The following is a 24,493-nucleotide window of genomic DNA, read 5'->3' as shown; positions in this document are numbered from 1 at the left end:
GTGCACTGGGCAAAGATTTATATAGGCCTGGGAGGGGCTTGAGCCGAAACGTGTGAAGGGGAAAAATGGGGCCCGTTTGATTTGATGCGGTGGACGGGTCATATAACTAGTTACATCATTTTTTTTTCCTTTACAAAAAATGTTGTTTTAAAAATGAAAAAATATTAATATAATAATAATTAGCTGTGTCGGCTTGGGGGCTCGTGTGGTTCCTGTGGGCTACGCTGAGAGGCCGTGGTTTTACTTTCGGCTGCAACCACACGCTGCAATAGAAGGTCGAGATTAATTGCAGATATTTTAGCTCTTCTTCCTAATCTCACATAATCACAGTTAATTTGCTGCGTGCAGAGAAACGAATAAACGGAATATTACTAGAGTGATAATGGATAGACAGTCCCATAATCACCGTATTCTAACTTAAATAATAATAATAACAATAAAAGTGAAATGGCAAAAAAAATCTTAAAATTTTCAACTTTTAATAAATATTTTTTTAATAAATATGTTTATTTTATAATTTTAAAAAATTTATTAATTAATTTTCTAAATTTTTAAATAATCTATTAATTAATTTTTTCATATTAAAAATATTTAAAATTTTTTTACCATATTTAACGCAGAAATTAAGAGAAAAATCAATTAATAAATTTTAAAAATATCAAAAATATGTCAATAATTTTTTTAAAAAAATCAATTAATAAATTTATCTGAAATTAAATAATAAATTTTTAATATAAAAAATATATAATAATTAAAATAAGTGTAATTTAAAATTTTTTCTATTTATACGTCATTTATCTTCAATTTTAAATAACTTTATTATTATTATTACTGTTATTATTATTATTATGCTTTTGTTTTTTATTCAAATGAAGTAGATAATATTTATTTCAAAAAAAACTGTTTTATTTGCTTTAAACTTAATTTCTATATTTTTTTAACTATTGATAAGAAATAAATAATATAATTAATAAAATAGGATATTACTAAATGTAATATATATATAAATATTTATTTTAAAAAATTTTTTAATTAAATAAAAACTTTTTAAATTTAATTTAGTTTAGTAGTGTGTACTCACAGGCTTAGCTTGGTGGTAAGTGCATCCTAGTAAATTTGAGAGATCTCAGGTCTGAATCTTCCACTTTTCATTTTAAAAAAAAAATAATTAGTTTAGTAGTGTGAGTAATTTTAAATTTTGATTTTGTTGATCAACAAAAAAGTTTTATGATATAAATGTATTTTTCAAATATTTCAATTATTTTATCTAATAATCTTAAAAAATATATTTAAAATAAAAAGTTTTATTATTATTATTATATCTAATAACACCATAACAAATTTTTTTATTATTTTATTTATTTCTTTTGTTAATGAAAAACTTAAATTTCATTTTTTTTTAATTATACTATAACTGTATTTTAACATATCTACTCCGAAAGTTAACAGCATTAATAATAGTACGTAAAAATAAATTTTTTATCAAAATATAAGTATATTTGTTAAAAAGCAAAATTTAGGATAATCTTTTAAAATTAAAAACTTCATAATTTTTTTTACTACTAACCCTTTTGCTAAATATATAATTTAATTTAATTAAACTTTATCATAAATTATTGAACTCATGGTAAATTCGGTTATTTTATTACTCCAATGATATTTTGTTTATTTATATGTTTAATTAATAATACATAAAAACAAATTTTGTCAATATTTTGTATTTTATATATAATCATAATAATTCGTATTTAATATAAAATATTCATAACTTTGATGAGAAAATATCTATTTTATTTAATATGGTCTATAATTTTTATTTTATTTTATTCTGTGCGATTAAAATTACACTTGTGATATGTTATGAACTTATAAATATCACATTCTAGTTCCCATATGTTTGTAATAGACCTAGAATTATGGGGAATTTTTTTAAATAAGCCCTTAATTTTTAATTAAAATTTATATAAATTTAATTTAATTTTTTAATCAAATAAAATTATAAATTTTACTTCTAAATAAGTGATGACTTCATAAATAATACTTTCTAGTGATAAAATATTATATATTTTGATGCATTAGAGTTGCAAATGAAAGTGAGAAAGAAACTGTGCTGAGGAAATGCATGTCCCATCAATCATGAGGAAGACATTTAATACCAAAGCAAATAGACTACTCTCAAAAGTTAACAAGATTGACATACTCATGGATATCTATTTCATTTTCATGTTGTTTTCAATCTCATTAAATAACTCTAAATTATAGCCTTTCAACTATAAATATAACTGGAGTAACAACTTAATTTATCTATTTTTTTATAAAAAAAAAGTTTATTTTATTATTTTATATAAATTAAAAAAATATAATTAATATAGTTAAAAGTAATGAGTTTTATATTTTATTTCATACTCTCTTATGATTTATCATAAAAGTTAATTTATTTAAAATTATTTATCACTCTGAGTTTGATGGACCTTAATGAGTTTTTTCTTTTTCAATTTTACCTTCATCTTCATTAAATTATAATTATTTAAAATTTAATATTTAATTCTTATAATATAAAAAAATTAACTAATTAATCTTTTGTGCATTTAAAAAGTAAATAAATATACTATATATAGCTTTAAAAACTCACCTAAAATTCTTGTTAATATTAGTATATACAATAAAAGGTGAGATAGAAGCAAATGATAATAGTACAAAACTAAAACAGTATTAAAATATAAAAGGATATATCTTTTCATTGATTTTTTAAAATTATAAAAACTATTTAATATATTTTTAAAAATAAATAGCTTAATTTTGCAGATTATTTAACTAAATTATAAATATCCCTAATTACTTTTACAATATTTTAAAACTTATCTTATCATTTATTTTTCTGTGTAATTATTTTTTTTATCGATGAATTAACAGAAATATATATTTTTTTGAAAAAGTTATATTATAAATTTTTAATCTAATAAAATTTAATTACAAATTAGTTGAATTATAACAGGACAAACAAGTTTTTTAAATTATCACGTGTTTCTATATGCACTCACTTACATTTAAAATATTAAATAAAAAAGTTAAAATAAAATTAATAATTAAATATTATATAAAGAGATAGATTTCATTCTAAATAAAAGAATTAATATATAAAAAACAATCTTAATTAAAACATGAGCTATTAGATTGACTTATTAATTGAGAGATAGATTATTGAAATTTGAGTAATTAGATGAGATAAAGGTTAATTTAATTAAATTAAAAATGATTTTTTTTTTCTAAAAATGAGTAATAATGTATACAAACGTTCCATACATTATATACATTGCTCTATCAGCTTAACCATTAAAAGAAGTAAAACTCTCTGCCTTTGACTCATATTTAGCCCATTAATTAATTAATTTATTAGCAAGAAACTATAGTTTATATATCTTTATTATCATTAATATAAAAGAAAATAAAATAAAACAACATAAATCATATATTGATAAGAAAACTGATTCACTTTAAAATGGTCAAAAGTGGTGGTGGCCCAAAACCCTAATTTATGTGCATATGCATGGATGGCTCGTACTGACATGCAAGAAGGGCAAAATATGTATTTGGGGAAGGTGGGTGGCAAAGAGCTCCCCCGGTTGTTAACCGGAGCCGACTACAAACATTTTTTTTAATTTTCAGAAAAGATGCACATGTCTAAGAATTAAACCCGAATTATATTTATTTTCTTAATATATCTTACTACAATATCCAAATATTTGATGAAAAATTTAAACTACTCAGTTTATCATATTTTTTTACTATTTAATTATAACTATTTTTTTAAACGGAGTATGTTGAAATCATATTAACTTACAAATATTTTATAATTTTTATTAAATTTCATTATAATTATATTATAAAATTAAAAAATAAAATTAAAGATTTTTTTGAAAATATAAAATTGAAAACTCATTATCACACATCAAATTTTACCTTTTGAAAATGAAAAGTCTTATATTGTACTATCATGTAACCAAGAGTGCTTAATTAAAGCAGAGAGAGCTAGAGAACATAAATTAATTTCTCCATAAAAATATAAATAAAATAATTAATTATTTTAAAGGAGTAGACCAAATTTTCTATAAACCATATTTACCTATACAATTAAATTTGAGCTTATATTGTTTTCTAGATTTTAATATTTTATTGAAATTATATTATGATAAGTCATCATTAATTTTTTCTTTTCCATTTTCCTGTATAATTTAAAGGTAACTAAGCTGACTAAGGGGAAGTAAACATGTTTGGGAAATCAATGTGGAAAAAAGTTAGAATTAATAATGAGTAATCAATTTTTTTAAAAAAAAATTGTGCAAAATATATTTAAAATATAAATTACTTTTCATAAAATAAATAAAATTAAATTAAAATTAAGGTTATTATATAATTCTTTTATTTCATAATTTTTCGTTTACTTTATTTTTTTATACATATTAAAAAATACAATTTTTTATTAATTTTTCAATTATACACCTTTTAACAATATTAAATTTTATTAAATATTAATAAATATTTTAATAAATTTTTAAAAATAAAATAAAATTATAATAATTAATTTATATATTATTATAGTCTAAAAAAAGAATAATAATTTTAAAATAATTTAAGAATAAAAGATAAATAAAAATTATGATACGAAATTTTTAAAATGATAAGGTAATTTAAATAATGAATTTTACTTTAAATATTATATGTTTATTTATAATAAACATTATCTCCTTGGTTTTAATGTATATATATTTGCTGTAAATATAAGTGTGGTGAAAGTGAAATTGCTTTAAATATCTTATTTGAGAAGATATGTGATGCCATGTGAGCAATAAAAGGTGTAATAATTATTTACATCAAATACATCTTAATTTACTGCTAATTAAGATTAAAAAACCTAAATAATTTTAGAACAACTGTGACAATATTATTAATTATGTTTTATTAAACTAATATTATATAAAATAATATTGAATGTTCTTGGAATCCTAGTATATAAAGAAAGACAGTGAATGACAGGTACCTAATGGTGAAAGTTAGGATAGTCAAATCTAAGAAATAAATTAAAAAAACACAAAAGAAGAAAGAAGAAAGGCAAGCAAAAGAGAAGGGACAAAGTTGAGTGTGAAGTGGCGCATGGGAACCCCAACGGCCAGTGGGCAAAACGTGGGGCGGAGAGAAAATTTTTCATTTTTGTTTGCCATCAAGCCACACAAAGAGAGAGGTAATGGTAACAAATTTGGAAAGGGTCAGCTAGTTATAAGAAGTGGCAACTGGGGACGGCCTATAGGAAATTGAGAGGCGAGGTTAAAGAAAGAAGTTGGCCTTTTTGTGAAGCTTTGAGCCACCTTGTTATTTGCTTTCTTTCTCTCACTTTCTTAAGGTTGACAGAAAATTTTTGTCCGACTTGATTTAGGTCCATAGGTTTAATGAGGGCCAACTCTCACAAGAAATTTTTTTTTTCTCTTTTATTTATTTATTAATTATATTTATATTTACATCACATTTTGAAATTTGTATAGCATTTCTGCTCCTCACACAGTGGTGATGCGATTGTACTGATTAAGAGGCATATTAATATTCAGATATATTGGTGAAAACTAGAAGAAGAAAGAAAATAAAAATAGATAAATTAATAAATTCTCACATATTTTTTTAAATATGAGAGTAAATTGTCTAAAGATAGTTACAATATCAAAATTATACTCATATACAGAATAGCAAAGATGATACTCTAGAATATAAACTGATCTTTAACTTCTACAACTACAGACAATGTCAGTAAAAAAAGTTAGTAAAAGTCTCATGTCTTGTATTTTTCTGCTTGTCACAATGTTTTGGTCCAGACATTCCATATGGAATCCACTCTCACATCTATTAATTTTTTGTTTCTTCTTCTTAATGAGTGGTTTTCAAGTCCATTACTGTTCATGTGGTTACTCTGAAGCTTCCTTCATCTTCACTTTCATTTCCATATTTATATAAACTCCTGCCTAAATTGAGAGAGACACATGAGGAGATTGGCAAAGCAGAAGCATGCCTTGTCTGGTTAAAGCTGATTGGTTTTAGAGAAAATAAAAGACTTCATTCATAGAACAAAGACTCCATTGATTGTAAAGAATCTTCAGGCCATATAATAAGTTTTAAATAGATGTATGAATAAAATAACAGAGAGATACCCAATGGATTTTTTAGCTAGGGTTTTTGATATTTTGTTGGGGTCAAAAGTCTGAATTTGAAAATACAGCAAAGCAACAGTTTTTTATGCTTGAAACATGAATCCAGTTGATTCCAGGAACCTGCACTTGTTAATGGGTCCAGCAGAAATTTCTTTTTAATCATTATTTTTTTTTTCTTTTTACTAATTATATTATACTAGAGGACCAGCCACCACTTTTAGGGTTGCTGTATGTATTAAAAACCAAGTCTTGTGGAAAATTATTATTATTAATTGTATAAAATAGTATCAATATGAACTTGAAAGTTTTTGTAAATGGGTTTTTCTAATATAAATATAAATTAAAGGTTATAGCCAACTTTCAAATTAATTATTAGAGAAAGACGACGGCAAAGAAATTACTAATTAAGTATGATTGTTGGTATTGGATGAACCACAACCGTTAATCAGCAAGATGACAAATAATATACACTAATGATATGATCATATCAAATTGCACTCAATTGATCAAACAAAAGTAGAAGTAAAGAAATGGGAATTCCAAAATTAAATCCATATTGACAAAAGAAAAATCATTAGATTGATACGATTCTGTATATAAATAATTTTTAACTATAATATCTAAGTATTATTTAATTTCATCCCACTTTCATTTAACAAATTGAATCTATTAATTTTTTTCGCTAAATTGGTATTAAGAAAATTAAACTGTCAAATTACAGCCTTTAATTAATTTTACCAACAAAACAATTATAAAAAAAAAAAATTTCTATAACAATGATGAGATGATCAAACTGCTACTGTCATCTCTAATTAAAATTAAAAGTGCAAAATTGATCACAATCAAATAAGATTTGTGATACTGCATGTTATTAAAAAATAAAGTAATTGTGATAACATCCACGATTTTATCTTGTCTGTCCCTTTGTGGTTCAAAGGGACAGCACTTCTCAATATCTTTCCCCAGCTTCATGTAAAGATGGAGCCAACCCAAATTATTCTTCATGGTGGGCTGGATTTGGCTCAAAATCGAAAACCCAAACTTGTTTTAAGGCTGGGCTATATTACCCAATTTCTTGCGAGTATCTCGTTCACAGCTTATTGTTCATATGTGCAGAGGAAAATGAAGCCTATGCTCAAGGAATTATCATGTGGGTTGACGTGCAGGGAAGAATGATTTTGATATGCAATTTGGCTTCTGTGCAAAAGAGTGATGGCTTTACAAAGATCATTAGCGAAATTAATCAATTTCAATTATGTAACTATATATTTACTGTGATTGTGTTAGAGAATGTTCAGTTCTTTAATGCAGAGATGGAATGAAAATTTAATTCAATCGTATGAATGTAAATATGCTGTTCAAAATATATGAAATTGTCTGGATATTTATTATTTGTCCTTTTTCGCTCGTGCCTTTGATTCAGCATGTTTAAATACACAGCTGCTATGGCTTCCAAAGCTCATGTCTCACCGTAGATGGATAACTCTCAACTCCATCTCGGCGTCCCACAATTCAAAGCAAAGTTGCTTTAAGTTTTAACCGTCGCCGACCAGTGATCACCGACGCACATCTCCGCTGTGATCGGTAACCATCTCTGCTACTCACAAAGTGGTGATGTGACTGAGGAATATTAAAAACTCTTTTAATGTTTGTATATATTGGTGAAAACTAAAGAAAGAAAGAAAATAAAAATAGATAATTAATATATTCATCACATATCTGTTTAAAAATAATAATAAAAAAATAACTAATCGATTTCACTCATTGATACTGAAAGTTCGAATTACAATTAAACCAGTGATAATTTATTTTCCGATTTAAAAAGAAATTAAGTTGTATAAAAGATAAATTGTCTGGTTAAAGCTGATTGGTCTCAGAGAAAATAGAAGACTTCATTCATACAACAAAGACTCCATTGATTTCAACCACGTACACTGTAAATTCTTCAGGATATATATAAGTTTTAAATACGTATGAATAAAGAAAAGAAAGATACCTAATAGATTTAGCTAGGGTTTTTGATATTTTCTTGGGTTCAAAATATTAATTTGAAAATGGGATGTTTCTCTGTAATAGCAACTGCTTTTTATATCTAAACATGAAATTCAATTGATTCCAGGAACCTGCACTTATTAATGGGTCCTGCAGAAATAGAAGTAAAATGGGAATTTCAAAACTAAATCTAGATGAGAAAAGAAAAATCATTAGGTTGATTCTGTGTATAAATAATTTTTAGTTATAATAACTTTTGGGAAGTATATTCCTTTTCTATCTAAATAAATGAATATCTATGTAGTAAGTAAAATATTTGAACACTATTTTCATTATTTAATTTAGTCCCACTTTCATTTAACAAATTGAATCTATCAACTCTTTTTCTAAATTCGTATTAAGAAAATTAAGCTGTCAAATTAACCTTTAAGTTTACTAACAAAACAAATATTAAAAAAAAAATTCCATAACAATGCACCCATCCCAAATTGCTGTTCATGGTGGGCTGGATTTAGCTCAAAATTGAAAACCCAAATTTGTTTTAAGGCTGGGCTTACTTACCCAATTTCTTGTGAATATCTCATTCACAGCATATTGTTCAGTATGTATTAGCTCGGAAAGGGGAAGGACCCAATTCTTCTTTTGCAATAACTTTTCTATTTCTCGTCCTTTTTATTTTTTTGCTGTAAATCAATTTGTTAATGAAGCAATCCCAAATCCATGGCTAAACTGGAGGCAGGGATGCGCCGCCGAAAGTGCCGCCGAAGGTGCTTGAGTTTCGTCTCTGGACGAGACTTTCGGCCGCCGAAGGTGCCGCCGAACATGTATGAGTTTCGTTTCTGGAGGGGGGTTTCGGCCGCCGAACCAGCCGCCGAAAGTGCCCTGTCCAGCCTTTCATTGCATGTTTTATGTAATTGTTTTATGATGTTCTAGGGGGTTTTCGGGGAGTTGTTTAGAGTCCTGATAATCTTTGTTTGGTACCTCATTTGAGTCCACCCGTGTAGGTTCGGACCAGAGAAACCGAGGACCACAGCAGTAGTCAACTGCAGCAGAGTCAGTTTAAGGTGAGTAGAACTGAACCATGTTTTAAAACTTAAGCATATCTCATGCATCATGATTGCTATGAGTATTTTAGGTTGTTTTGCATTAGTTTCACGAAGTTGACGCATTATACACTATGTTGATGATGTGGATGAATGTTGAATGATCCATTAGCTCTCCTATGTATGATGATGAAGTCCAAGGCTGCCCATGTCCTCGCGTCCTGGCACCCCCCTTATGTTTGCATGTTGATGAAGTCCAGGGCTGCCTCATGTCCACGCGTCTTGGCAACTGCATGAAATAAAGTGATAGCCTGCGGAGCCCCGTCGAGGGTCGGGCATAGGATGAGAGGGCTAATGGTGACAAGGTTCATCCGTTATGTGAAATGTATGAGTTATGATGCATTCCATGAAAGCATGTTTATATGAAAATGCCGCATGTTTCTACTCACTGGGCTTTATAGCTCACCCCGTTTTCCCTTTACCCCTAGTTTGCAGGTATGGGACAAATCAGGGAGTTGGCAGTATTAGAAGAGTTCTGATTATGTAATAGCTAGTGGTGGACATGTAATTGATGTATATGATGTATAAATTTTCAAAGGAAATGTTTAGTATGATTAAGAATGATGCTTAGCATTGTTAAGAATGATGTATAGTATTGTGCTTAGCCCAGTTTTATGTTAATCCCTTTTTATATACATGGTCCATTATGTTATGTCTCATGAATGAGTATGAGTATCCCGGCTTAACATAAATGGTATGGACCCAACTGGAGCTTTGATGAGTGCTCTGGTTAGGGGGTTCATACATAGTTTACAGAATTAGTGCATGCACAGGTCAAGCCAGGAAACCAAACAAAATTTTTACAGGAAATGTACGATCATGTATGGGATTTATACAGGTATGCAGAGTGTATAGGAGGCTTGCTATGGGTCCCGGCGGCCTTATGCAGTTCTGGATCCTAGCGCCGGTAGCGGTCCTAGATCCGGGTCGTTACAATTTCAATTTTCTAAGGGAAACTGGTTCAATAAGCTCCCAAAAGAAATTATTGACCATCAATTTTCATAACAGATTTTCAATAATGAAATTATTCATTGAAAAACAAATTTTCCTAATCCATTACAACATAATTCAATAAAAAACACTTGGGGTTACAAGCCCTACAACCTGCACCAGGGTATCTATATTCAGATCAAACCTTCAAAAGCCAGGGCAGATGGAACTTTCTTTATCCCCACTAATATCATCCTCCATCCAAGGTGCAACGGAGAAAGTGAGCCAGTAGCCAACAAAATTAACCATAAGCTTTTCCATTTACATCTATTATTCTATTTCAACATAGACCAGAGCTCCGCCCCGACACAGACCTCAGCATTTGATTGAGACTGGACTGGGAATTTCCGGAGGCATTGAACATGGCATTTGATGGAACAGATGAGGATGGCTGCATGGCTGTTAAGGGTTGCCTAGGCCCTAATGGCAACATTGGTTGTGGTTGTCCCAGTTGCATAAATGGCATGCGGGGATGAGCTTGTTGATTGTTGCCATATCCTGAAACACTTGGCTGCGAGGAAGTGGTAGGCATTACTTGTTGCCTATTGCTGCCAACGTTGTTGTTAACCATGGAAGGAGAAACACCTGCTATGTTCATTTGTGAAGCAGACATAGGAGGTCCATTCCGCATTGCTAGAAAGCGGGCGCGCTCAGCAACAAACCTTAGCCTAGTCTTCTCCACACTCTCTCATTAGAAAAGTTTCCACTTCTGCAAACTGCTTCAACTTCAGCTCCAATCTCTTCAACTGTCTCCATATCAACTACTTATTTAAAGGATGACTTAATAATAGATGGTATTGTGCAGTCTTAACTAAATTACTTTAAAACGGAACCTAAAAGAAATGCTAAGCAGCGGGGAATACTACATCAGGATGGCTAATTCCTCTATCAACTGGTTGTACTTCAGTTAAAACAAAATACCATGAGCTAAATGGTCCACATATACACTAAACAATTATCATGAGTAAGAACTTGCAGATAAGGTTGTGAATTCCCTAATATAAAACAAAATAAATCCCCATTCCACCGGAATCAGGTATCAACCATGCTAGCTCAACATGCGAGCAAGGTAAGTTTTCAAACACAAGATGATGTGGTCAGGACGGCACAACTTGAACATGTGGAGATGTTACACTAGGTGAAAGATTCAGTATCAAAATTAAATACTTGGATGCAAGACTAGTGAGCGAATTTATCATATTTGACAAACAAACAATCAGCTAAAAAGAAATACGACATGATAGCAGTGGAGAACTCGGTAACACCAACTAACTTCTCATTAATGTCATGATACACAATCACACACATAAAATAGGGAATAGAAGGAAAAATTTTAAATAAAATATATCTCACTAAATATTTTTTTTTTTAATTTTTTAATATTTTCTCAAAATAAAAAATTTACACCCACATTTATAATTATAAATTTTTCCTACTTTAATACTACCTTAATCCCTACAATTTTAGTCACAACCAGTTATGTATATTAAATTAATTTTTAAAATACTAAAATTTTATATTTATTATAAATAATATAAATTTATTTCCTCACAAAATATTACTTTAAAATTTTAAATCAAATATATCTAACTAAATAATTTTTTATCCATTTCCTAATATTCTCTATACATAGAAAATTCACAACAAAATTTACATTTATAAATTTTTCATATTTTAATCCCTATATTCTTTTGTCCAAAACCCTATATATATTAAATTTCTTAAATAACTACATTTTCATATTTATTATAAATAATATAAATTTATTTCCTCACAAAATATTACTTTAAAATTTTAAATAAAATATATCTCACTAAATATTTCTTTTTCTAATTTCCTAATATTTTCTCAAAACAAAAAATTTACAATCCACATTTACAATTATAAATTTTTTCCATTTTAATACTACCTTAATCCCTACAATTTTAGTCACAACCACCTATGTATATTAAATTAATTTTTAAAATACTAAAATTTCATATTTATTATAAATAATATAAATTTATTTCCCCACAAAATATTACTTTAAAATTTTAAATCAAATATATCTAACTAAATAATTTTTTATCCATTTCCTAATATTTTTTATACACAGAAAATTCACAACAAAATTTACATTTATAAATTTTTCATATTTTAATCCCTATATTTTTTTGTCAAGACCCTATATTTATTAAATTTCTTAAATAGCTACATTTTCATATTTATTATAAATAATATAAATTTATTTCTTCACAAAATATTACTTTAAAATTTTAAATAAAATATATCTCACTAAATATTTCTTTTTCTAATTTCCTAATATTTTTTCAAAACAAAAAATTTACAACCCACATTTATAATTATAATTTTTTCCCACTTTAATACTATCTTAATCCCTATAATTTTAGTCACAACAATCTATATATATTAAATTAATTTTTAAATACTAAAATTTTATATTTATTATAAATGATATAAATTTATTTCCTCACAAAATATTACTTTAAAATTTTAAATCAAATATATTTAACTAAATAATTTTTTATCAATTTCCTAATATTTTCTATACACAGAAAATTCACAACAAAATTTATATTTATAAATTTTTCATATTTTAATTCCTATATTTTTTTGTCAAGACCCTATATATATTAAATTTCTTAAATAACTACATTTTCAGATTAATTATGAATATTATAAATTTATTTCACCACTTTTTATTTCATTAATTTTTTAATATAAAATAAATCTAACTAAATATTTTTTTCTAATTTTCTAATATTTTCCCTACACAAAAAATTTACAACAACATTTACATTTATACATTTTTTCCTACTTTAATACTACCTTAATTCCTACAACTTTGCTCACAACAACTTATGTAAATTAAATTTTTTAAAAAAATTAAATTTTCATATTTATTATGAATAATATAAATTTATTTCCTCACAAACCACCCTATTTTTTCATATATTTTTTTTATTTATCACATTACTATAAATCAGAAATTTTTTTTCTCATTTTCTTATATTACTTTTAATAATTTTAAATAAATACAACTATACATTTTTTACTATTAATTACATACAAAATATAATTTTTTTAACAATATAAATATCTTATTACTTAATTAAATAAATAAAATATATCATATTTTTATAAATAATATTTAATTACTTATACAATATTTACATTTATTAATAAATTTTTATTTATTTAAATTTCATAAAAAAATTAATATAACACGTACTGTTTCATAATAAAATAATAATTTTATTTTTTTTTTTCAAATATATAATAATTTTATTATAATTATTATTATTTTATTATTATTGGTGCAGAACGTAATTCATTTATTTAATTATTTAATGATAGTGTAGAGGTGAATTTGAATTTTTAGCTGTAAAATAAATTTTTAACAGCTGAGATAGTAATCTGATTTAAAAATTGAAATATTGAACAAATATGATCCAATATTTCAGAAGATATTCTGGCAATCAAATTTAAGCTACCACCATAAATAGTGGAAAGGAGTTGCTGCTACCACCATAAATAGTGGAAAGGAGTTGCTGCAATTTCAATCAAGAAACTAAGAAAGATGGCAGGTCTGCAGAATGAGGAACACTTAGGTGTAGCCGTTAATTTGCAGGGCCAGACCCCACCTTATTCCGTTGATCATGATCAAGATCATCTACAGGACCCAGCTGCTACTCACCAGGTATATACATACAAAGCTAATATTTCAATTGATTTTTACTACTCAAATGTACGTTCGGAATTCAATACATCTGTTGTGGAATCATTCTGATAACTTTAGAAAGCCGGATGGAGAAAATTTCTAGCCTATGTTGGACCAGGTTTCTTGGTTTCTTTGGCTTATCTTGATCCTGGAAACCGTAAGCTCTCTCTCTCTTCTCTGTATGTTTTGAACGTGCGAATATCAATAGTACTGATTCAGAAACTTTGGCATCTGCACAGTGGAGACTGATATGCAAGCTGGAGCAAACCATGGTTATGAGGTAAAACAAACAAACATACATACATATGTGCTATCCTCTTTGATTTCATGCATGCCAATTGACTTGTAATTTTTATAAATTCCAGCTTCTGTGGATCATAGTCATCGGCTTGGTTTTTGCTCTGATAATTCAGTCACTTGCTGCAAATCTTGGTGTAAGCACAGGTAAGAAGTCATACATACATACATACATATATCGCTCTTACTAAGATGGGATTGATATCAGGAAAACATCTGGCTGAGTTGTGCAATTTGGAGTACCCAAAATATGTGAAGCTTTGTTTATGGTTACTGGCTGAGGTTGCTGTCATAGCTGCAGATATACCAGAAGGTATTGATTTTTCTCATTATTTCTTTGTTTTATTCTTTTTATAAAGGAAAAAAAATTAAATATATTTTGAATTTAATTAATTTCTCTTCTTTTTTTTTTCTAGTAATTGGAACAGCTTTTGCACTAAATATACTGTTTCATATCTCACTGTGGATTGGAGTTCTATTGACTGGTTTTAGCACTCTCCTGCTTATTGGCCTGCAGAAATATGGGGTATTTTTATATGTTTTAATTATATTTCTTTTTAATTCATAATTCATTCATATAATTATATGTTTGTAACATCCCATCCCCAGTAGCTTGGGGAACTGAATCCCACATCGTGGATTAGCAAGTTAATTAATAGTAACATCCTAGTTATAATTATTAAATAAATTAAATAATATATAATTTCAAATTTTCATTGTACAGGTTAGAAAACTAGAAATGTTGATAACAGTGCTGGTATTTGTGATGGCTGCATGTTTCTTTGGCGAACTCAGTTACGTAAAGCCTCCAGCAGTAGATGTAATTAAGGGCATGTTTATTCCCAAGTTGTCAAGCCAAGGAGCCACCGGAGACGCCATTGCCCTTCTGGGTGCCCTTGTTATGCCGTAAAACACCCTACTTCCACCTTTACAATTTAAATTATACTCCATTATTTTCATTCACATTCACCATTGTTTCATATTTTCTCAATTTATAGACACAATCTTTTTCTTCATTCTGCTCTCGTGCTCTCCAGAAAAATACCCAACTCTATCACCGGCATCAATGTAAGCCTACCAATTTCATATTTTAAAAAATAATTTATAATTTGAAGTTATTATTTTTTTAAAATTTCTGATATATTTGATTAAATTTGGAAGGATGCATGTAGATATTTCCTTATGGAGAGTGGAATAGCATTATTTGTAGCTCTCTTAATCAATATATCAATTGTTTCTGTGACTGGAACTGTTTGCATGGCCAACGATCTCTCATCTCAAGACACTGATAGATGCAATGATCTCACACTTAACTCTGCTTCCTTCCTGCTCAAGGTCTATACTGTTATTAATCATATAATTAACCACCGAATTTCACTAATCTCTAAGTCATTAATTAATTAATTAATTATAGTTTTGTCTCAGAATGTGCTAGGAAAGTCCAGCTCAACCATATATGCCATTGCATTATTAGCCTCAGGACAAAGCTCCACCATCACAGGAACCTATGCTGGCCAATTTATCATGCAGGTTTTTTTTCAATTTTTTTTTTCAATTTGGCTTTGTTTAGAATCCAATGATTCTATTTCAAGGTTTACTAAAATGGGTTTTGATTTGATTTTGTGGTTATAAAAAAAAAAAAAAAATTAGGGTTTCTTGAATCTTAAGATGAGAAAATGGAAGAGAAACCTAATGACAAGGTGCATAGCCATTACTCCTAGCCTTATTGTCTCTATTATAGGTGGATCTTCTGGGTCAGGTCGACTGATCATCATTGCATCGGTTAGTGAGGATGATAATTATTTTTTATATATGAATTTTATTAGCGTAACTAATTATTATTTTATAATTAATGATTTTTTTTATAAAAAAATTTCAGATGATACTTTCATTTGAGCTTCCATTTTCACTCATCCCACTTCTTAAATTCAGCAGCAGTTCCACCAAGATGGGACCATATAAAAATTCAATCTATGTGAGTATGCAATTTCCTTTTTCCCCCTGCTTTTCTTCTTTGCATATCAGTTGGATTTAAATCTAAAACTAAAAGCTGAATTTTTTTCAAAAAAATAACGGTAAATCCTTCATTTTTTACTGTTGAAAATTAATTCAATAATAGTTACAGGTTTAAAATCTAGTGGAAATTAATTATGCTAAAAGAAAAATTACTTATAACAAATTTTGGGTTTTATTGCCTAATTTAAGCCAATAATTATTAGAGTTTGGTATTAACAATTCAATATTATAAATCTAGTGGAAATTAATTATGTTAAAAGAAAAATTGCTTATAACAAATTTTGGGTTTTATTGCCTAATTTAAGCCAATAATTATTAGAGTTTGGTATTAACAATTCAATATTATATATTTCTGCAGATTATTGTATTTTCATGGATTTTAAGCTCGTTGATCATCGGGATCAATGTGTATTATCTAAGCACAGGCTTCGTGGACCGGCTAATTCACAACAACTTACCAAAAGTTGGAAATGTATTTATTGGGATCATAGTATTTCCACTAATGGCAATACTAGCATTGAAACTAGCATTGAAAGTGGGCTACGAAAATCTGGAGAGGAATTGCAGATGCATCAGAGAGAGGATTTAGCACATGTCCCACTGCCAGAGTAGTTAGATTTTCAATTGTATGGACAAAATATTATTCTGCACTTGTGAAATTTTACCTGTGATGTCTCAGTTGTTCGAGTTTCTTTTTTAACAATGCTGAGAAGTTATGAAGTGCATGGAATATAGGTATCATCTTTCTGCTTTGTATATTAAATTAATTTTAGTAACGTATATTAAATTAATTTTTAAAATACTAAAATTTCATATTTATTATAAATAAAATAAATTTATTTTCCTACAAAATATTATTTTAAAATTTTAAATCAAATATATCTAACTAAATAATTTTTTATCTATTTCCCAATATTTTCTATACAGAAAATTCACAATAAAATTTATATTTATAATTTTTTCATATTTTAATCCATATATTTTTTTCTAACACCTTATATATATTAAATTTCTTAAATAACTATATTTTCATATTTATTATAAATAATATAAATTTATTTCCTCACAAAATATTACTTTAAAATTTTAAACAAAATATATCTCACTAAATATTTCTTTTTCTAATTTCTAATATTTTATGAAAACAAAAAATTTACAACCAACATTTACAATTATAAATTTCCCCACTTTAATACTACATTAATTCCTATAATATTAGTCACAACCACCTATGTATATTAAATTAATTTTTAAAATACTAAAATTTCATATTTATTAAAAATAATATAAATTTATTTCCTCACAAAATATTACTTTAAAATTTTAAATCAAATATATCTAAGTAAATAATTTTTTATCCATTTCCTAATATTTTCTATACACATAAAATTCACAACAAAATTTACATTTATAAAATTTTTATATTTTAATCCCTATATTTTTTTATCCAAGACCCTATATATATATTAAATTTCTTAAATAACTACATTTTCATATTTATTATAAATAATATAAATTTATTTCCTCACAAAATATTACTTTAAAATTTTAAATAAAATATATCTCATTAAAGAATTCTTTTTCTAATTTCCTAATATTTTCTCAAAACAAAAAATTTACGACCCACATTTACAATTATAAATTTTCCCCACTTTAATACTACCTTAATCCCTACAATTTTAGTCACAGCCACATATGTATATTAAATTAATTTTTAAAATACTAAAATTTCATATTTATTATAAATAATATAAATTTATTTCCTCACAAAATATTACTTTAAAATTTTAAATAAAATATATCTCACTAAATATTTTTTTTCTAATTTCCTAATATTTTGCGAAAACAAAAAATTTACAACCCACATTTACAATTATAAATTTTCCCCACTTTAATACTAACTTAATTCCTAAAATTTTAGTCACAACCACCGATGTATATTAAATTAATTTTTAAAATAATAAAATTTCATATTTATTATAAATAATATAAATTTATTTCCTCACAAAATATTACTTTAAAATTTTAAATCATATCTAACTAAATAATTTTTTATCCATTTCCTAATATTTTCTATACACAGAAAATTCACAACAAAATTTATATTTATAAATTTTTTACATTTTAATCCCTATATTTTTTTATCCAAAACCCTATATATATTAAATTTCTTAAATAACTACATTTTCATATTTATTATAAATAATACAAATTTATTTCCTCACAAAATATTACTTTAAAATTTTAAATAAAATATATCTCATTAAATATTTCTTTTTCCAATTTCCTAATATTTTCTTAAAACAAAAAATTTACGACCCACATTTACAATTATAAATTTTCCCCACTTTAATACTACCTTAATTCCTACAATTTTAGTCACAACCACCTATGTATATTAAATTAATTTTTAAAATACTAAAATTTCATATTTATTATAAATAATATAAATTTATTTCCTTACAAAATATTACTTTAAAATTTTAAATCAAATATATCTAACTAAATAATTTTTTATCCATTTCTTAATATTTTCTATACACAGAAAATTCACAACAAAATTTAAATTTATAAATTTTTAATATTTTAATTTTTAATATTAATTAATTAATTAATTAAACTGCTATTAAATAGAATGTGCTAGGAAAGTCCAGCTCAACCATATATGCCATTGCATTATTAGCCTCAGGACAAAGCTCCACCATCACAGGAACCTATGCTGGCCAATTTATCATGCAGGTTTTTTTACAATTTTTTTTTTCAATTTGGCTTTGTTTAGAATCCAATGATTCTATTTCAAGGTTTACTAAAATGGGTTTTGATTTGATTTTGTGGTTATAAAAAAAAAAATTAGGGTTTCTTGAATCTTAAGATGAGAAAATGGAAGAGAAACCTAATGACAAGGTGCATAACCATTACTCCTAGCCTTATTGTCTCTATTATAGGTGGATCTTCTGGGGCAGGTCGACTGAACATCATTGCATCGGTTAGTAAGGATGATAATTATTTTTTATATATGAATTTTATTAGCATAACTAATTATTATTTTATAATTAATGATTTTTTTTATAAAAAAATTTCAGATGATACTTTCATTTGAGCTTCCATTTTCACTCATCCCACTTCTTAAATTCAGCAGCAGTTCCACCAAGATGGGACCATATAAAAATTCAATCTATGTGAGTAGCAATTTCCTTTTTCCCCCTGCTTTTCTTCTTTGCATATCAGTTGGATTTAAATCTAAAACTAAAAGCTGAATTTTTTTCAAAAAAATAAAGGTAAATCCTTCACTTTTGACCATTGAAAATTGATTCAAATAGTTATAGATTCACTTGCAGATTAACAAGTTTTAATCCAATAATAGTTACGGGTTTAAAATCTAGTGGAAATTAATTATGCTAAAAGAAAAATTGCTTCTAACAAATTTCGGGTTTTATTGCCTAATTTAAGCCAATAATTATTAGAGTTTGGTATTAACAGTTTAATATTATATATTTTTGCAGATTATTGTATTTTCATGGATTTTAGGCTCGTTGATCATCGGGATCAATGTGTATTATCTAAGCACAGGCTTCGTGGACCGGCTAATTCACAACAACTTACCAAAAGTTGGAAATGTGTTTATTGGGATCATAGTATTTCATATACTGACTTTTAGAAAAGACAGAATTTTAACGTTTATTGAACCAACAAAGAGTGATCCAATTATCCAAACTAGCATTGAAAGTGGGCTACGAAAATCTGGAGAGGAATTGCAGATGCATCAGGTTAATTACAGAGAGGATTTAGCACATGTCCCACTGCCAGAGTAGTAAGATTTTCAATTGCATGGACAAAAGATTATTCTGCACTTGAAATTTTACCTGTGATGTCTCAGTTGTTCAAGTTTCTTTTTTAACAATGCTGAGAAGTTATGAAGTGTATGGAATATAGGTCTCATCTTTATGCTTTGTATATTAAATTAATTTTAGTCACGTATATTAAATTAATTTTTAAAATACTAAAATTTCATATTTATTATATATAATATAAATTTATTTCCCCACAAAATATTACTTTAAAATTTTAAATCAAATATATCTAACTAAATAATTTTTTATTTTTTTCCTAATATTTTCTATACACAAAAAATTCACAATAAAATTTATATTTATAAATTTCTCATATTTTAATCCATATATTTTTTTGTCCAAGACCTTATATATATTAAATTTCTTAAATAACTATATTTTCATATTTATTATAAATAATATAAATTTATTTCCTCACAAAATATTACTTTAAAATTTTAAATAAAATATATCTCACTAAATATTTCTTTTTATAATTTCCCAATATTTTGTGAAAACAAAAAATTTACAACCCACATTTACAATTATAAATTTTCCCCACTTTAATACTACCTTAATTCCTACAATTTTAATCACAATCACCTTTGTATATTAAATTAATTTTTAAAATACTAAAATTTCATATTTATTATAAATAATATAAATTTATTTCCTCACAAAATATTACTTTAAAATTTTAAATCATATCTAACTAAATAATTTTTTATCCATTTCCTAATATTTTCTATACACAGAAAATTCACAACAAAATTTATATTTATAAATTTTTTATATTTTAATCCCTATATTTTTTTATCCAAAACCCTATATATATTAAATTTCTTAAATAACTACATTTTCATATTTATTATAAATAATATAAATTTATTTCCTCACAAAATATTACTTTAAAATTTTAAATAAAATATATTTCATTAAATATTTCTTTTTCTAATTTTCTAATATTTTCTTAAAACAAAAAATTTACGAACTTTAATACTATCTTAATCCCTATAATTTTAGTCACAACCACCTATGTATAATAAATTAATTTTTAAAATACTAAAATTTCATATTTATTATAAATAATATAAATTTATTTTTCACAAAATATTACTATAAAATTTTAAATCAAATATATCTAACTAAATAATTTTTTATCTATTTTCTAATATTTTCTATACACGGAAAATTCACAACAAAATTTACATTTATAAATTTTTATATTTTAATCCCTATATTTTTTTATCCAAGACCCTATATATATTAAATTTCTTAAATAACTACATTTTCATATTTAATATAAATTTATTTCCTCACAAAATATTACTTTAAAATTTTAAATAAAATATATCTCATTAAATATTTTTTTTCTAATTTCCTAATATTTTCTCAAAACAAAAAATTTACAACCCACATTTACAATTATAAATTTTCCCCACTTTAATACTACCTTAATCCCTACAATTTTAATCACAACCACCTATATATATTAAATTAATTTTTAAAATACTAAAATTTTATATTTATTATAAATAATATAAATTTATTTCCTCACAAAATATTACTTTAAAATTTTAAATCAAATATATCTAACTAAATAATTTTTTATCCATTTCCTAATATTTTCTATACACAGAAAATTCACAACAAAATTTACATTTATAAATTTTTAATATTTTAATTTGTAATATTAATTAATTAATTAATTATACTGCTATTAAATAGAATGTGCTAGGAAAGTCCAGCTCAACCATATATGCCATTGCATTATTAGCCTCAGGACAAAGCTCCACCATCACAGGAACCTATGCTGGCCAATTTATCATGCAGGTTTTTTTTTCAATTTTTTTTTTCAATTTGGCTTTGTTTAGAATCCAATGATTCTATTTCAAGGTTTACTAAAATGGGTTTTGATTTGATTTTGTGGTTATAAAAAAAAAAATTAGGGTTTCTTGAATCTTAAGATGAGAAAATGGAAGAGAAACCTAATGACAAGGTGCATAGCCATTACTCCTAACTTTATTGTCTCTATTATAGGTGGATCTTCAGGGGCAGGTCGACTGAACATCATTGCATCGGTTAGTGAGGATGATAATTATTTTTTATATATGAATTTTATTAGCATAACTAATTATTATTTTATAATTAATGATTTTTTTATAAAAAAATTTCGGATGATACTTTCATTTGAGCTTCCATTTTTTTATTATTATTGTATTAAATCTATAAAAAATAGAATCACGATGAAAATATATGATTTTTCAAAAAATTACAAATTATTTAAAAATATTTAAATAATTTTATATATAATAAAAAATTATTATTTAATTCTTATATATTTAAAAATTTATTAATTAATCTTTATTTAAAATTAGTTTATTAAAATATTTATTTTTAATTATTTATTTTATTTTATCCTTCATATTTTTTATTTTTTCAATTAAAAAATTTATTTTTTATTTTTAAAATTTTTAACTTTAATATGCAATTTTTTTCAAAAAACTATTTATTCATTGTGTAATTTAATTTTATATACTATTTTTATATTAAAAAGTAATTATTTCACTTAAGTAGTTTTTAATCTATTTATATAATTAATATTATTTATTAAACTATTCTAGAAAAATAAATTTTAAATTTTTATAAATAAAAATGTTTTATAATTAACTTTTTATTAATTAATGAGTTTCATGAAGTATTTAAATTTAAAATATAAATTTAATGAGTATAAGGTTAGATAATTTAAATTTAAGAATACTTAAATATAAATTAAGTATTATTTTGTATAGATAATAAATTAAATTATTTAAATATAAAAAATAAAATAAAAATATTATTTCTATAACTAATAGATTAAATATGGGTAATTTACGATTTAGTCCCTATGTATTGCCATTATTAACAAGTTAGTCCCTGTATTTTCAGAAACCTATTAAAACGTCCTTATATAATCAAAACGTTAACAAATCAGTCCTTCCATCCACTATTACCCTCTTTTCCGTTAAAAATAAGATGAAAAGACCAAAATAACCTTAGTGTAACTTTTCCCCAAATCGATAATTTCTCTTCTCAAATCCCTATCCTCTCTCTCTCTTCTCCCGAAAATGAAAACCTCTGTTCCGAAATCCCTAATTTCTCTTTTCTTCCCAAATCGATAACCTCTCTCTTCCTAAATCCCTAACTTTCTGTCTTCTCCCAAGTCGATAACTTCTCTTCTCAAATCTCTAACTTCCCTCTTCTTCCCTAAATCCTCTCTTCTCGATTTTGTTGGTTTTTATCGAAGAGAAGTTGGGTTCTGTCGAAGAGAAGTTGTGGTCCCGATTTTGTTGGTTTCTGTCAAACAACTGGGGAAATGTAACTTTTTGTACTTTCTTTTATTTTTTTTTCTTTGGATGTGTGATCATAATATTTGTATTATAGTAAAACATGTGGGTACCACTTACTGTTACTGATAGTTTTAGTTATTTTTTTTTCAGGAGATTTTGACTAATTAAAGAATGTGTGATTCATGTGTGCAGGTCTGAAAACATGGCTGTGGAAGAGAGATTTACTGTGGTGTTGACATATGAAAACAAAACCGATTCTTTATATAATGTCCCTATTGCAAGGTATTCGTACATATCCTTGTTGTCTGATGTTTATAAGTTGTTTAACATAGCTGCATCATTTGTTTCGTTTGTTACTGGTAGTGGGATGAGTGTAGAAAATGATGATGATTTAATGTTGGGTTTTGAGTTGTACAAACATAGTCATAAATTGCCTTTGACTGTACACGTAAAGGGGGTCCCTCTGAACACTGAGATGTCTGATGATGATGATGATGTTTGTATTATTGGTGAGAGCAGTGATACTGGTGAGGGTAGTAACCTTGGTGAGGGTGGTAATACTGTTGAGGATATTAACCTTGATGATGCCTTAGGTAGAAAAACTCCCCCATTAAATAGGGATGTGTCCACAAGAGGTAGGCGCAGGAGTGTGCCATTAAGAGGAAAGGGAGGAAGAAGCAGTTTTACTAGAGGTAGAGGGATAAGACAGGAAAGTGTTAGTGAAAGTGGGCAGTTAGGGGGAGGGGCCAATGAATCACCACAAATTGATTCTGAAAGTGATGTATCATTCAATGAAAGTGAGGTTGGAGATGATTTACCTGAAGAAGTTATATTTGACAATGAGATTAGTACTGAGGAGTCAGATGGGTTATCAGGTTATGCTAGTGACAATGACAAAGAGGTTGAAGATAGTGAGAATGAGTCTTATGATCCAAATAATAGAAAGAAAAAATTATTATTGATCCTTATCATTAAATGTGATGATCATCCCTTCCAACACAATGAAGGGGAAGAATTAATA

The 24,493-nt window shown here is 26.1% G+C and overlaps 1 long non-coding RNA gene across 1 annotated transcript; it reads left to right on the top strand.

Annotated features, from left to right (window-relative positions):
• Positions 1 to 13,950: 13,950 nt before the first annotated feature.
• Positions 13,951 to 14,444, top strand: LOC122722585. Its single transcript, XR_006349516.1, has 3 exons — positions 13,951 to 14,157; positions 14,240 to 14,280; positions 14,382 to 14,444. It is a non-coding gene; the product is annotated as an uncharacterized LOC122722585 (long non-coding RNA).
• Positions 14,445 to 24,493: the final 10,049 nt, after the last annotated feature.

Source organism: Manihot esculenta, unplaced genomic scaffold (genome assembly GCF_001659605.2).
Source record: "Manihot esculenta cultivar AM560-2 unplaced genomic scaffold, M.esculenta_v8 Scaffold16, whole genome shotgun sequence".
In the NCBI taxonomy this organism is placed as follows: Eukaryota; Viridiplantae; Streptophyta; class Magnoliopsida; order Malpighiales; family Euphorbiaceae; genus Manihot; species Manihot esculenta.
Note: the sequence above shows the minus strand (reverse complement) of the source record. Positions and strands in the feature narration are given on the sequence as shown.